General features: G+C 38.0%; 1 long non-coding RNA gene across 1 annotated transcript in view; it reads left to right on the top strand.

Moving 5' to 3' along the window:
• The window catches only part of LOC116754409, a 30,189-nt gene extending 18,342 nt beyond the window's left edge, over positions 1 to 11,847 (top strand). Inside the window, exons 2-3 of the long non-coding RNA XR_004350054.1 lie at positions 6,637 to 6,708; positions 11,750 to 11,847. This is a non-coding gene — a long non-coding RNA (uncharacterized LOC116754409). The remainder of the gene's footprint in view (positions 1 to 6,636; positions 6,709 to 11,749) is intronic.
• Positions 11,848 to 12,080: the final 233 nt, after the last annotated feature.

The raw sequence follows: 12,080 nt of genomic DNA, 5'->3' as shown, positions 1-12,080 counted from the left end.
GCAGAAGGATTCAAGGGAACCACTTGATGAGGAATGCGGGCAGCCCCAAGGAGCTGAGATCAACCCCCAGCTAATAGCCAACAAGGAAACAGGGGCCTCAGACTTACAGCCACAGAGAATTGGAGTTTGTGAATAATGAGTGAACTTGGAAGTGGATTCTTCCTCAGACCCTTCGGCTAGAAGCCCAGTCCAGCCTACACCTTGACGTTAGCCTGTGAAGCCCTAGTCAGAACCCAGTAGAGCCTGCCCGGACTTCTGTCCTACAGAACTGTGAGATAATACATGAGGGTTGTAGTAAGCTACTAAGCTTCTAATGGTTTGTTCTGACAGTAAAAGAAAACTAATACAGTGGACAAAGAGTTGTAAAATATAGTCTACTAATGTCTCTGAGGAAATTTTACTTCTCCGAAAGAGCCACTGGACAAAATGGTGTCTCCTCTTTCTTTTCATGTTGCTATGTCTGGACCTAATGCCTAGAGCTGGCATGTGGGTGTAAAGGATTATGTTGATGGACTTCTTAAAACTAAATCACCCTTACAATTACAGAATAAGTTTACTTGATAATAATGTATAGGACATAAGCGTATGGAAAAATGGAGCAAAACTAGGTCCTCTTGCTACTGAAGGAACTAGCCCTGGAGCCCACTCTACCTCCAGAATGACTGATATGTGAGATAGCAAATGTATTTATTGTTTAAACCAGTTTGAAAGGATTCTTTTACAAACAAAATACTTTGATTTATTGATATAAAACTAGTAGAGTTACAGCTAGAAACATAGCGTTAGATAAAGAACACTAGACACAGCAATGAGAGGTATCATATATCCAGCTGCAGTTATATAACTTTTTCTTTCACATTTAAGAATTTTCTCCCCTTTTTCATCCACAAATCTAGTGAAATATAAAAATTTCAGAAAATTATATGGACTATACCTCTGTGATGACATGAAAGATTTCTACCTAATGCCAGTACCTATGATTGAGGAATTTAAAGTTTGGTCAACAAAAATGTTGCTTTATTTTCATAGTATGAAATACCAAAGCATGACTAATACCCAGGAATTTGTAACTTGTTAGTTATATAAGTTTAAATAACGAGAGATCAGGGTTGAGAGGTTCAAAAGTCAGCATATAAGAGGTAATTAAAGCCATGTTAATTGTGACCCAACATGAGAAGGCAAAGAGAGAAGAGCAGTGCCTGAAGACAGAAAGAACCCTCAGAAACAACCAAGGTTAAAATCTGTGGGCAGAAGAGGAGGAGCCTGTGAAGGAAAGTAATAAAATTGGTTAGGCATATTTGATTAGAGTCAGAATAAATGATGTCAGAGAAGCCAAGAGCATAGAAGATAGTTTTGAGAAGTGCCTGCCCAGCAATCAGAAGTAGAGAAGAAATTCAGTAAGATGAATATTGAAAAGGATCCACTGACTTTGGCAATTTTAATGCATTATTTTCTTTCAGTAAGGATAATTTCCGTTGTCGGGGGAAGGAAGTGGGGGATAAGCAGAAGCCAGATTGTTGTGGGTTGAGCAGTAGGAGGGACACTTCATCTTCTGAGACAGGAAGGAAGGAAATAAGCATGAATGCTGATGTTTACCACAGTGGAAATATGCAAATGTGGGCACATGGAAATAATACAGCAGGGTACCTAAGCTCAAGTGAAATAATTGCAAGGAGGAACAATACTTAAGAGATTTCTTAAAATACCATCGCACACCATCAGAATAGCTATTGATGTCCAGGATATAGTACCAACCTCAAATGTGGCTATAAGTAAAACATTAATTTGCTTTCTACAGTTGTCAGTACAGAGTGCTACAGTTGGGTGGTCACACAAGAATGTGGATATTGAATAAAAAAGATTGCCCTCAAAGAGTTAAACTATATACTTAACATATAATCAATTTATAGGCAAAGTCACCTGAGAGACAGAATTCCTGCCAAGTCAAGTCTACAAGATTTGAAGTACTTTATTGAATATATTAACATAGCTAGTGAAAGAATGTATTAACAAAAAAGGGAAGGGGGTGTTGATTGGCTATGGAAGTAGAGTAACTGGGCAAACCCAGGCAAACCCACTCAAATACAGGGCTGAGTGTGTTTGTCCTGCTGGCAGGGCTATTCCTGATGGGAAAACCAACAGAAAATATATGCACAGAAATTTATAATTCAACTTGTAAATAGTACCATGGGAATTAAGAGGAAAAGGAGATGACTTCTAATTGATCAATGACATATGAGCCTTGATGCAGGGAGAAAAAAAAAAGTAAGGTTTATGGAAGAATTTTAAACATTTCATTTCTGTCTATGTTTTGTTTTCCCAACCAGGTTACCAAACTCTTGTCAGAGACTCATAGTAAGATTGTGATGAAAAAGAAACTCTCAACATCACTTGCTCTAGGGCAGGATTACAACTAAACTCCAACAAATTCACCAGCTTATAAGCAGAATATGCTCTTTCCCATGACCTCATAGGAATTTCTGTCAACTTGGTCCTCCACATGGAATAATATCAAACCTCTTATGATTTTCACAGCAGGCTTACAAGTAGGAATAACTGATGTCATTGTTACTATTGAAGGGTAAGATCTGGAGGCAATGGAAAGAAGTAGCAAGTGATTTGGTCAAGGTTATACTACCTATGAGAAGCAAAGAACCGGGACCAAAGTAGAGAAGGGGCACATCCATGGTTTGTGCTCAGAGAGAAAAGGAAGATGTTGTAGGTGAAGGAAAATCTCCTCCTCTGCCCATGTTATTGTTACCAGTAGGGGTCTTACAAATTAGACTGGCCAAAGACAGATTAACAAGAGAAAGATAAGCAGGTTATTAACATGTGCATTGCACATATACACATGGGAGCACTCAGTGATAAGTAACACAAATGGATGGTTAGAACGTGAGTTCAAAGACCAACAAAGGAAAAGGGGTTTGGGGGCTTTTGGACAGGGGAGGCAAGCTATATAAAAGTGACCAGGATTGCCATCGACAGAGGAATGGATAAAGAAGATGTGGCACATATATACAATGGAGTATTACTCAGCCATAAAAAGAAATGAAACTGAGTTCTTTGTAGTGAGGTGGATGGACCTAGAGTCTGTCATACAGAGTGAAGTCAGAAAGAGAAAAACAAATACCGTATGCTAACACATATATATGGAATCTAAAAAAAAAAATGATTCTGATGAACCTAGGGGCTGGACAGGAATAAAGATGCAGACGTAGAGAAAGGACTTAAGAACACAGGGAGGGAGAAGGGTAAGCTGGAACGAAGTGAGAGAGTGGCATTGACATATATACACTACCAAATGTAAAGTAGATAGCTAGTGGGAAGCAGCCGCATAGCACAGGGACACCAGCTTGGTGCTTTGTGTCCACCTAGAGGGGTGGGGTAGGGAGGGTGGGAGGGAGATGCAAGAGGGAGGGGATATGGGGTTATATGTATACATATAGCTGATTCACTTTGTTATACAGCAGAAACTAACACACCATTGTAAAGCAATTATACTCCAATACAGATGTTTAAAAAAAAAAGTGACCAGGGAAAAGTATGGTAAACAGGGTTGTTTGGTAAGGTTTGTTAGGCAGATTTGAGTTGGTGCTTTCTTCATTACTAAGAGTGTTAAGAGTCCTCTTCTGGTAGGAGAGAGGGAGACATTTCTACAAATGAAAATTTCCTTTATAAATGTAATTTCCTTTACAAAAGGAAAACTTGTGTCTTGTTTGTAGGGCTTTTCCTGCATCTTTTGGTTCTCAGTGGCCTTTAGCTCAAAATAATCCATATGCCAAAGAGGCATATTTTGGGGTGGTATATTCTGATACCCCTCAATGTCTACAAGGGGCTAGAAATTCTACTGTTTTTTGCAGTAGTGGGAACCAGAATCCATCTCAAGTTGCCAGAATCTAGTTTTGCAAACAGTGTTGGATGGATGGTCTTTACTCTTTCCCTCCATGAGATGAGCAACAAAGAGCATATGCCTACAGGGCTTCTTCAGGTCATACCCAGCGTGTTAGGCAAGGCCTGGTGCTAGAAAACAACAAAGAATTGACACAAACAAGAAGACTTCAAGAAACTTTAGGGATAATTATTACTCATATTTTTTTCATTCTTATTATGGTAAAATACATAAAATATTTACCATTGTAACCATTTTTAAGTGTATAGTTAAGTAGTATGAAGTATATTGGTAACGTTGTGCAACTATCACCACCATCTCCATACTCTTATCATCCTGTAAAATGGAACTGTATCCAATAACGCCTCATTCACCTCTTCCCCCCAGCCCCCGGTAACCACCATGCTACTTTCTGTCTCTGATTTTGACTACTCTAAGTACCTCATATAAATGGAATCATAAGTATTGTCTTTTTGTGACTGGCTTATTTTACTTAGAATAATGTCTTGAAGGTTCATCCATGTTGTAACATATATCAGAATTTTCTTTTTAAGTCTGAATAATACTTTATTGTATGTGTATACCACATTTTGCTTATCCCTTTATCAGTTTGTGAATACTTGGGCTGCTGCCACGTTTTAGCTATTGTGAGTACTGCTGCTCTGAACATGGGAGTACAAATATCTCTTCAAAATTCTGCTTTCAATTCTTTTGGGTATATACCTAGAAGTGGAATTGCTAGATCACATGGTAATTCTATTTTTAATTATTTGGGGGACCATCATACTGTTTCCATAGTGGCTACAGGATTTTACCTTCCCACCAATAGTGCAGAAGGATTCTAGTATCTCCACATCTTAATAGCTATCATAATATGAGATGGCCTCTCATTGTACTTTTTATTTGCATTTCCCTAATGATTGGGGATACTGAGCATCTTTTCATATGCTTGTTGGCCATTTGTATATCTTCCTTGGAGAAATGTCTATTCAAATCCTTTGCTCATATTTTAATTGCATTTCTTATTTTTCTGTTACTGAGTTTTAGGAGTCCTCTGTATGCTCTAGATATTAGTCCCTTATCAGATATATGATTTCCAAATATTTTCTCTCATTCTCTGAGTTGCCTTTTTTACTCTGTTGATATTGTCTTTTCATATGCAGTTTTTTAATTTTCATGAAGTTCAGTTTGTCTATTTTGGTTTTGTTTTGTTTTCTGTGCCTTTGGTGTCATAGCCAAGAAACCATTGCTGAATCCAATGTTATGAAGCTTTTGCCCTATGTTTTCTTCCAAGAGTTTTTTAGTTTTAGGCCTTACATTTAGATCTTTGATCCATTTTCGGTTAACTTTTGTGTATGATGTTAGGTAGGGGTTCAACTTCATTCTTTTGTATGTGGATATACAGTTTTACCAGCACATTTTTTGGAAAGACTGTCCTTCCCCACTGAATGGTCTCGGCACCCTGGTCAAAAATCAGCTGGCCATATATGAGAGAATTTATTTCTGGGCTCTCTATTATGTTCTGCTGATCATAGGTCTGTCTTTATGCCAGTACCACGCTGTTTTGATTACTGTTTCTTTATAGTAAGTTTTGAAATTAGGAAATGTAGGTCCTCCAGCTTTGCTCTCCTTTTTCAAAATTCTTTTGGTTATTTAGGATCCTTTGAGATTCTATATGAATTTTAGCATAGATTTTTCTATTTCTGTAAAAATCATTGCTGGGATTTTGATAGGGATGCATTGAATCTGTACATTGCTTTTGGTAGTATTGACATCTTAACAGTATAAGTCTTCCAATCCATGAACATGGAATTATGTTTCCATTTATTTTTGTTTTCTTTAATTTCTTTCAATATTTTATAGTTTTCGTTATACAAATCTTTCACCCTCTTGGTTAACTCCTAAGTATTTTATTCTTTTTAATGCTATTGTAAATGGAATTGTTTTCATAGTTTTCAGATTGCTCACTGTTAGTGTATAGAAATGCAACTTATTTTTGTGTGTTAACATTGTACCCTGCTACTTTGCTGAATTCATTTATCAGTTCTAACAGGGTTTTTTTGTGTGGAATCTTTAGAGTTTCTGTATATAAGATTATATCATCTGAGAACAGAAATAGTTTTACTTCTTCCTTTCAAATTTGGATGCCTTTTGTTTCTTTTTCTTACCTAAGAATTTTAAGTACAGTTATTCATAGCTTTAAAGAAATTTTGTAACTTCATAAATTCTCCATTGCTTGTTGTTGATGAAAAATTAATCAATAGATCTAAGAAAGAAATGGAAATTTTTTTTTTTTTTGGAAATTTTTATTCGAGCCAAATTTGAGGATTATAACCCTGGAAGAGCATCTCAGAAATCTCTGAGAACTGTTCTACCCTTTAGAAGTCAAGGCACAGTTATATAAGTTTTTTGAGACAGAGGGCTGTGCATTATATGATGTATTATTGACAGTTTATGCAACCTAGGTGTAAGCGTCATCTTGGCCCCTTACAGGATCAAGAAGGAATATTATGTTTTAAGGAGTTGTCTTGTTGATGCTAGGAGAATGTTGCTCTTTTCGACTGAGCAGGCATTTCTGCCGATGGGGGAGGTTTGGTTGATGCATAATATAGATACACAATGCACAATAATGGGGAGAGGAGGCCAAAGAGCAGAGAAAATTTTTTACGTTTAAATTTTTCTTGTCTTGTCATAAAATGTGAATTTTATTTTACATTATTACTGCTTACACTTTTGTTTTTCAGTCTGTGAAGTTAATCAAGCAGTCTTAAGAGTTGGAGGCAGTGCTGGATGAAAAAAAGGCAAATGTATTTCAGGTATTGATTATAGCCATCCATCAAAAAACCCTCACATGTTCTCAGGAAAGCTCAAGTAAGCATAGATTTTTCTGCGTTGATATTTTGATCACACCCATTAGGTCACTTCATAATTCAGTATAAAGGAGCATCATTTTTTTTTAATTTTTATTTTATATTGGAGTATAGTTGATTAGCAATGTTGTGTTAGTTTCAGGTGTACAGCAAAGTGATTCAGTTATATATATACATGTATCTATACTTTTTCAAATTCTTTTCCCATTTAGGTTATTGCAGAATATTGAGCAGAGTTCCCTGTGCTACGCAGTAGGTCTTTGTTGGTTATCTGTTTTAAATATAGTAGTGTGTATATGTCAATCCAAAACTCCCAATTTATTGCCCCCCCACCTTCCCCCTTTGATAACCATAACCTTGTTCACTGAGTGCACAGTCTATGATTTGGCACTATCCAATCCTTAGAAGAATCATGTACAGGTTTTTTTTTGGTTTTTTTGCGGTACGCGGGCCTCTCACTGTTGTGGCCTCTCCCGTTGCGGAGCACAGGCTCCGGACGCGCAGGCTCAGCGGCCATGGCGTATGGGCCCAGCCGCTCCGCGGCATGTGGGATCTTCCCAGGCCGGGGCACGAACCCGTGTCCCCTGCATCGGCAGGCGGACTGTCAACCACTGTGCCACCAGGGAAGTCCATCATGTACAATTTTTATTTACAGAAGAGAAAACTAAAGTTCAAAAAGATTTGTGATGAATGTGTGACTTATAAGTTACAGGGCTAAGATAAAAGCCCAGTTCTGATTCCAGGATCCTTTTCACAATACTACAGTGCTTTCATATTACTTTCATACTAGCAAGTGTTTGTTTGAGACCAACAGAAAAAAAAAGAAATGACTAAAGTCAAAATGGTTTGTAAAGTGATTTTAAAATGCTATTTGCACATCTTACAAATTTGAGTTTGAGTTGTAAGAATTTTTAGCCCATGGAAAGAAATTGTTCCGCAATCACTGCAATAGTATCTAATACTATTAGATACCGCTAATAGTTATGTATAGCTATTATTGCTGTAGAAAACCCAGTAGCTTTGCCATTTAAAAGGGGAGATATTCTTTTGAATGAATTCCCAAACAAGATAGAGGTATCAAAGTCACACTACTACATAGATACAAAAACTAAAGAATAAAAAAATTAGGGCTTCCCTGGTGGCACAGTGGTTGAGAGTCCGCCTGCCGATGTAGGGAATACGGGTTCATGCCCCGGTCCGGAAAGATCCCACATGCCGCAGAGCGGCTAGGCCAGTGAGCCATGGCCGCTGAGCCTGCGCGTCCGGAGCCTCTGCTCCGCAATGGGAGAGGCCACAACAGTGAGAGGCCCGTGTACCGCAAAAAAAAATTAAAATAAGACGTGTTTTGGTGATGGGATTGTGGATGATTTCACTTTCTTTTAACAACAACAACAGAAAGTCCTTTGTAGCTATCGTCTTTGCTTATTTTGAAATAAATAAACATCAGGAAGAAAAATATTATAAAGGAGTTTGCTTATGAATTGCTCTTCTAACATTAAAAATTATTTTCCTGAGCCTTGGGACTGCTTGAATTCTGGATAAACTTACTCAGTTTCTTAGAATTAATTTTTTGGACTCCTTTTCCAGCACAAATCCTTTGGTCTATGCTAAGACAGTAAATTCTGTCTCCCAGGCAACTTTGTGTAAATCAAAGCTGAAGATCAGACCAAAGTTAATGCATTACATTAAAGTAAAATAGGATTGCTTTGCATTTCAATTGGTGTTATTCGATTTTGTGTGATTAAATGTCCCTATTACCATTGTTGGTTAATTCTAGGTAATTTGAACCTCTTGTACATTTAAGGTCTGAAGCATTTTATAAAAGAAAAATGAAATTTTAAAAATTAAACAGTAGTCAAACAAAAGAATTAATCAAGTGATAAATATTTGTCTTCATTATTAATAAAAGACATTGAAATCCAAACATCAGTGAGGTAACATTACTCACCTATAAAATAAGCAGATTTAGAAGATAATAACCAACACCACTAAGGGTGCAGAGAACTGTTTCCTGTATTGGTTCCATATTCAGGTCCTCATTATCTCCTACCTGGACAATCTCAAAAACTCCCTTCTAACTAGTCAGCCTGATCCCAGTCTAATAGTTAAATCTAGTCTTCACACTGCAGCCTGAAAAGTCTATCTAAAATATAATTCGAACCATAATACTGCTTGTGTTTCTCAGCCTCTTAGTTTCCAAGGAAGAATAGTCCGTTAATGATGTATCTGTAAAGAAATAGCTAAATGTATGGTTACAGTTCGATTCTGCCACGGTTAGTACTAAATCCAAGAGTTGTTCCTCTGACAGCCACAGGAAGCCAAATTGAATTACAGTGTTGTTTAGGAAGCATGGGATTAGAATAGGGACATCAATTATATTGGTTAAAGGAATCAGGTTAAAGAAACTTGGAGCTGTCACCTCCTCAGCCATTTTCATCAGTCTGAACATTCTCTGCCTGGACAGTGCTTGGATGGACGTTAGCAACTTTGTATCTGGGGGTTTCATATTCTCTACCCCAAACAGAATTTACCTTTTTGTTTATGTAAGGGAGACAAAACTTTTCCTCTGTCCTCTTAGGGCCTCTGACTGAACCTGAGAATTAAATTGATATAGACAGATTAACAGGAGAAAAGCATACAAATGTTATTTCCACATGTACATGGATGTCTTCACAGGAAAATGAAGACCCAAAAAGTGGTTAGACCTGTGTGCTTGTATACTAGATTGAACAAACTGTAGTAATTATGGAAAAGTACCTAAAATACATGGGGAGACTAAAGGAACATAAGGGTTATTTTAACAAGGTTTGTTTGTGCAGTTTCTTCACAACCTTGACTCCCTGTCCCTGGTGATAAGAATGTTCTCTTCCTCCAGGTGCAGGAGGACTCTTTTGCAAGGGAGTTTTCTCTCCTGTGTTCAGGAAGAAAAGGGGAGGTCAGCGTGCCTCTCTTGCATTTGTTGTTTTTCTAGTGTCTGTAGCTCAAAACAGTTAATATGCCAAATTAGTATTTTGGGGGTGGTGTGTTTTGAACCCCTACATTTACATCATTTTTCTAAATGAGATATACCACTACTTAGGGTTTTACTTATTTAACTTTAATCACATTCCAGACTTGCCTCTCAAGATTGCACCTAGGTTGTTTTGATTAGAGTTTGAGGCATTCCCAAAATCTTTAATCCTGTAGTTCTACACAGTCTCCAAGTTTACTCCTACAAAGTCACTAATTTAAGCAAATATTTGAGACCTACTCTATGCAAAGCACTATTTGATGTTCTGGGGATAACCTATGACCTAGACAGACCTATTCCTATTTTTTGTAAAAGCCATAAGAGTAGCTTTCCCAGACAGCAATCTTATTTTTCTTATTATTATGTTCTTGGGTAGCCTTTCACTGTTGATACTATTTCCAAAATTAAATCATTGGGAAGTTTGTTAAAAACTTTAAGCCATCATTTTGTATCATAAGTAACCACCTTCCAGTTGTCTCTCACATGTTGGCTTTTCTTAAGATGTAGCACTGAGGATGATCCTGTTTTCCATTCTCCTTAAATTTAGCAGTAGATAATTTTAGATAACATGTAGAATAACAGGCCTTGCATTTAATTAACGTTAAAGGGTTTGAATTAGGGGTGTAGAGTTGAATGAAATTTAATGAAAATTATCATTAAATTGTTGGATACATTCAGATACTTCTCTCATTCTTCATTCACCTGACAGTGTTGAACTTTTATTTGAACTCTATGTTTCGAGCAGCAGTGGTTGAGAAATCCGTGTACCCTTTCATGTTCTGGGAAATGGCTAACTACAAAGCACAACTCTGGCCTCACATGTTCCGAGATGTCTCTGTCATTCCGCATAACCCCACATGGCAGATGACACCCTTGTTTATCTGCCCCTATAAAACCCCAGGCCTCTCCCTTTTCTTTGAGACATTCCTCATTAAATAGTCTCTTTACTGCAGTCAGACAAATAAAATAATTTCCTTAATTGTCTAGCGCATTTTGTCTTTCACACACCAAATCATAATGCTCAATGCTGCCTTAACACCAAGTTGGTTGGGTTTTTATGAGAATTAAATGAGTTAATATTTGTATAGCACTTTGAATGGTATCAGACATCTAGTATGCGTTCAACAGTATATTGTCTGTAATACCTATATTATCTACAGTAATAACCATTATTATTTCATTGTTGTTAACTCCTAATCAACATTAGAGAAAAAATATTATTCAAATTGTTAAAGAAAATATTATCCATGACCCTTGTTGAAGGTGGTAAGTAAGGCAGATGTTATTCAAGGGGGACCATCGCAATGGATGTAGGGACAAACTGCAGTGAGATCTTGCAGTGGGAGAGAGAGATTGGACTCAACTCCCAATACAGCAGAGGCAAGTGGGAGGTTTTAGCCATGGAGCAGAGCTGGGAGTGGGGGGTGGTCATTACTAAGAGGAAATATCAGGGGTAAGGGGGGAGTCTGGTGAAACTGACCTAACAGGATTCTTGCTGAAGGCAGGCCAGGGTGATCAGACACCACCTGGGGGATGGTGGCAGATAAGGAAGCAAATTACATATTGAGGGTTAAAGTGGCTTATCAGGAATCTTGATAAAATTGGAAAATGCTGAAAGGGACACCTAGTCAGGCCTAGCTGAAAAAGAGTTCTACGGAAACTGAGTAGGGTTCGGTCAAGGAGAGAATCTTTGTCATCAGGCAAGGAAGTTTGGAAAAATACACTCATCTATATATTTTATTTTCAGTGCTGCAATCTGACCTAAGTTGGCCAGAAGAGGAGGAGCAGGAAAAGGTCAAAGGGGAGGTGTGGGAATGGCAAGGTTGAGAGAAGGAGAAATATATGGTCCATTCCTCAGAATTGATATTCTCCTAGATTCCCAATGCTACTTCTAGACAATAGAGTGAGCACCTTCCCTTCCAGTCTCATCATGTGAAATGTAAATCCTCAGTCAAACTCCCCTTCCCCTGTTCACAGCATCACAGTTCTCCTCTAGCAGAGACCTCTTCCTTCTCCTTGGATACCTTCAGGCTACAACAGTACCTTCTTCCAGTATCCTCCATACCCTAAGGTAATGTAACAGCTCCACTTCCCTTAGTCTTTTCTTTCCTCCCTTGATTCTGTAGACCTCCATCTCTATTCCATCCGCCAGGCAGAGCCTTTACTTTGATCTCATCACAATGAGCAACCCTCTGATTCTTTTTTTTTTTTTCGGTACGCGGGCCTCTCACTGTTGTGGCCTCTCTCGTTGCGGAGCACTGGCTCCGGACGCGCAGGGTCAGTGACCATGGCTCACGGGCCTAGCTGC

Source organism: Phocoena sinus, chromosome 5 (assembly GCF_008692025.1).
Source record: "Phocoena sinus isolate mPhoSin1 chromosome 5, mPhoSin1.pri, whole genome shotgun sequence".
Classification (NCBI taxonomy): domain Eukaryota; kingdom Metazoa; phylum Chordata; class Mammalia; order Artiodactyla; family Phocoenidae; genus Phocoena; species Phocoena sinus.
Note: the sequence above shows the minus strand (reverse complement) of the source record. Positions and strands in the feature narration are given on the sequence as shown.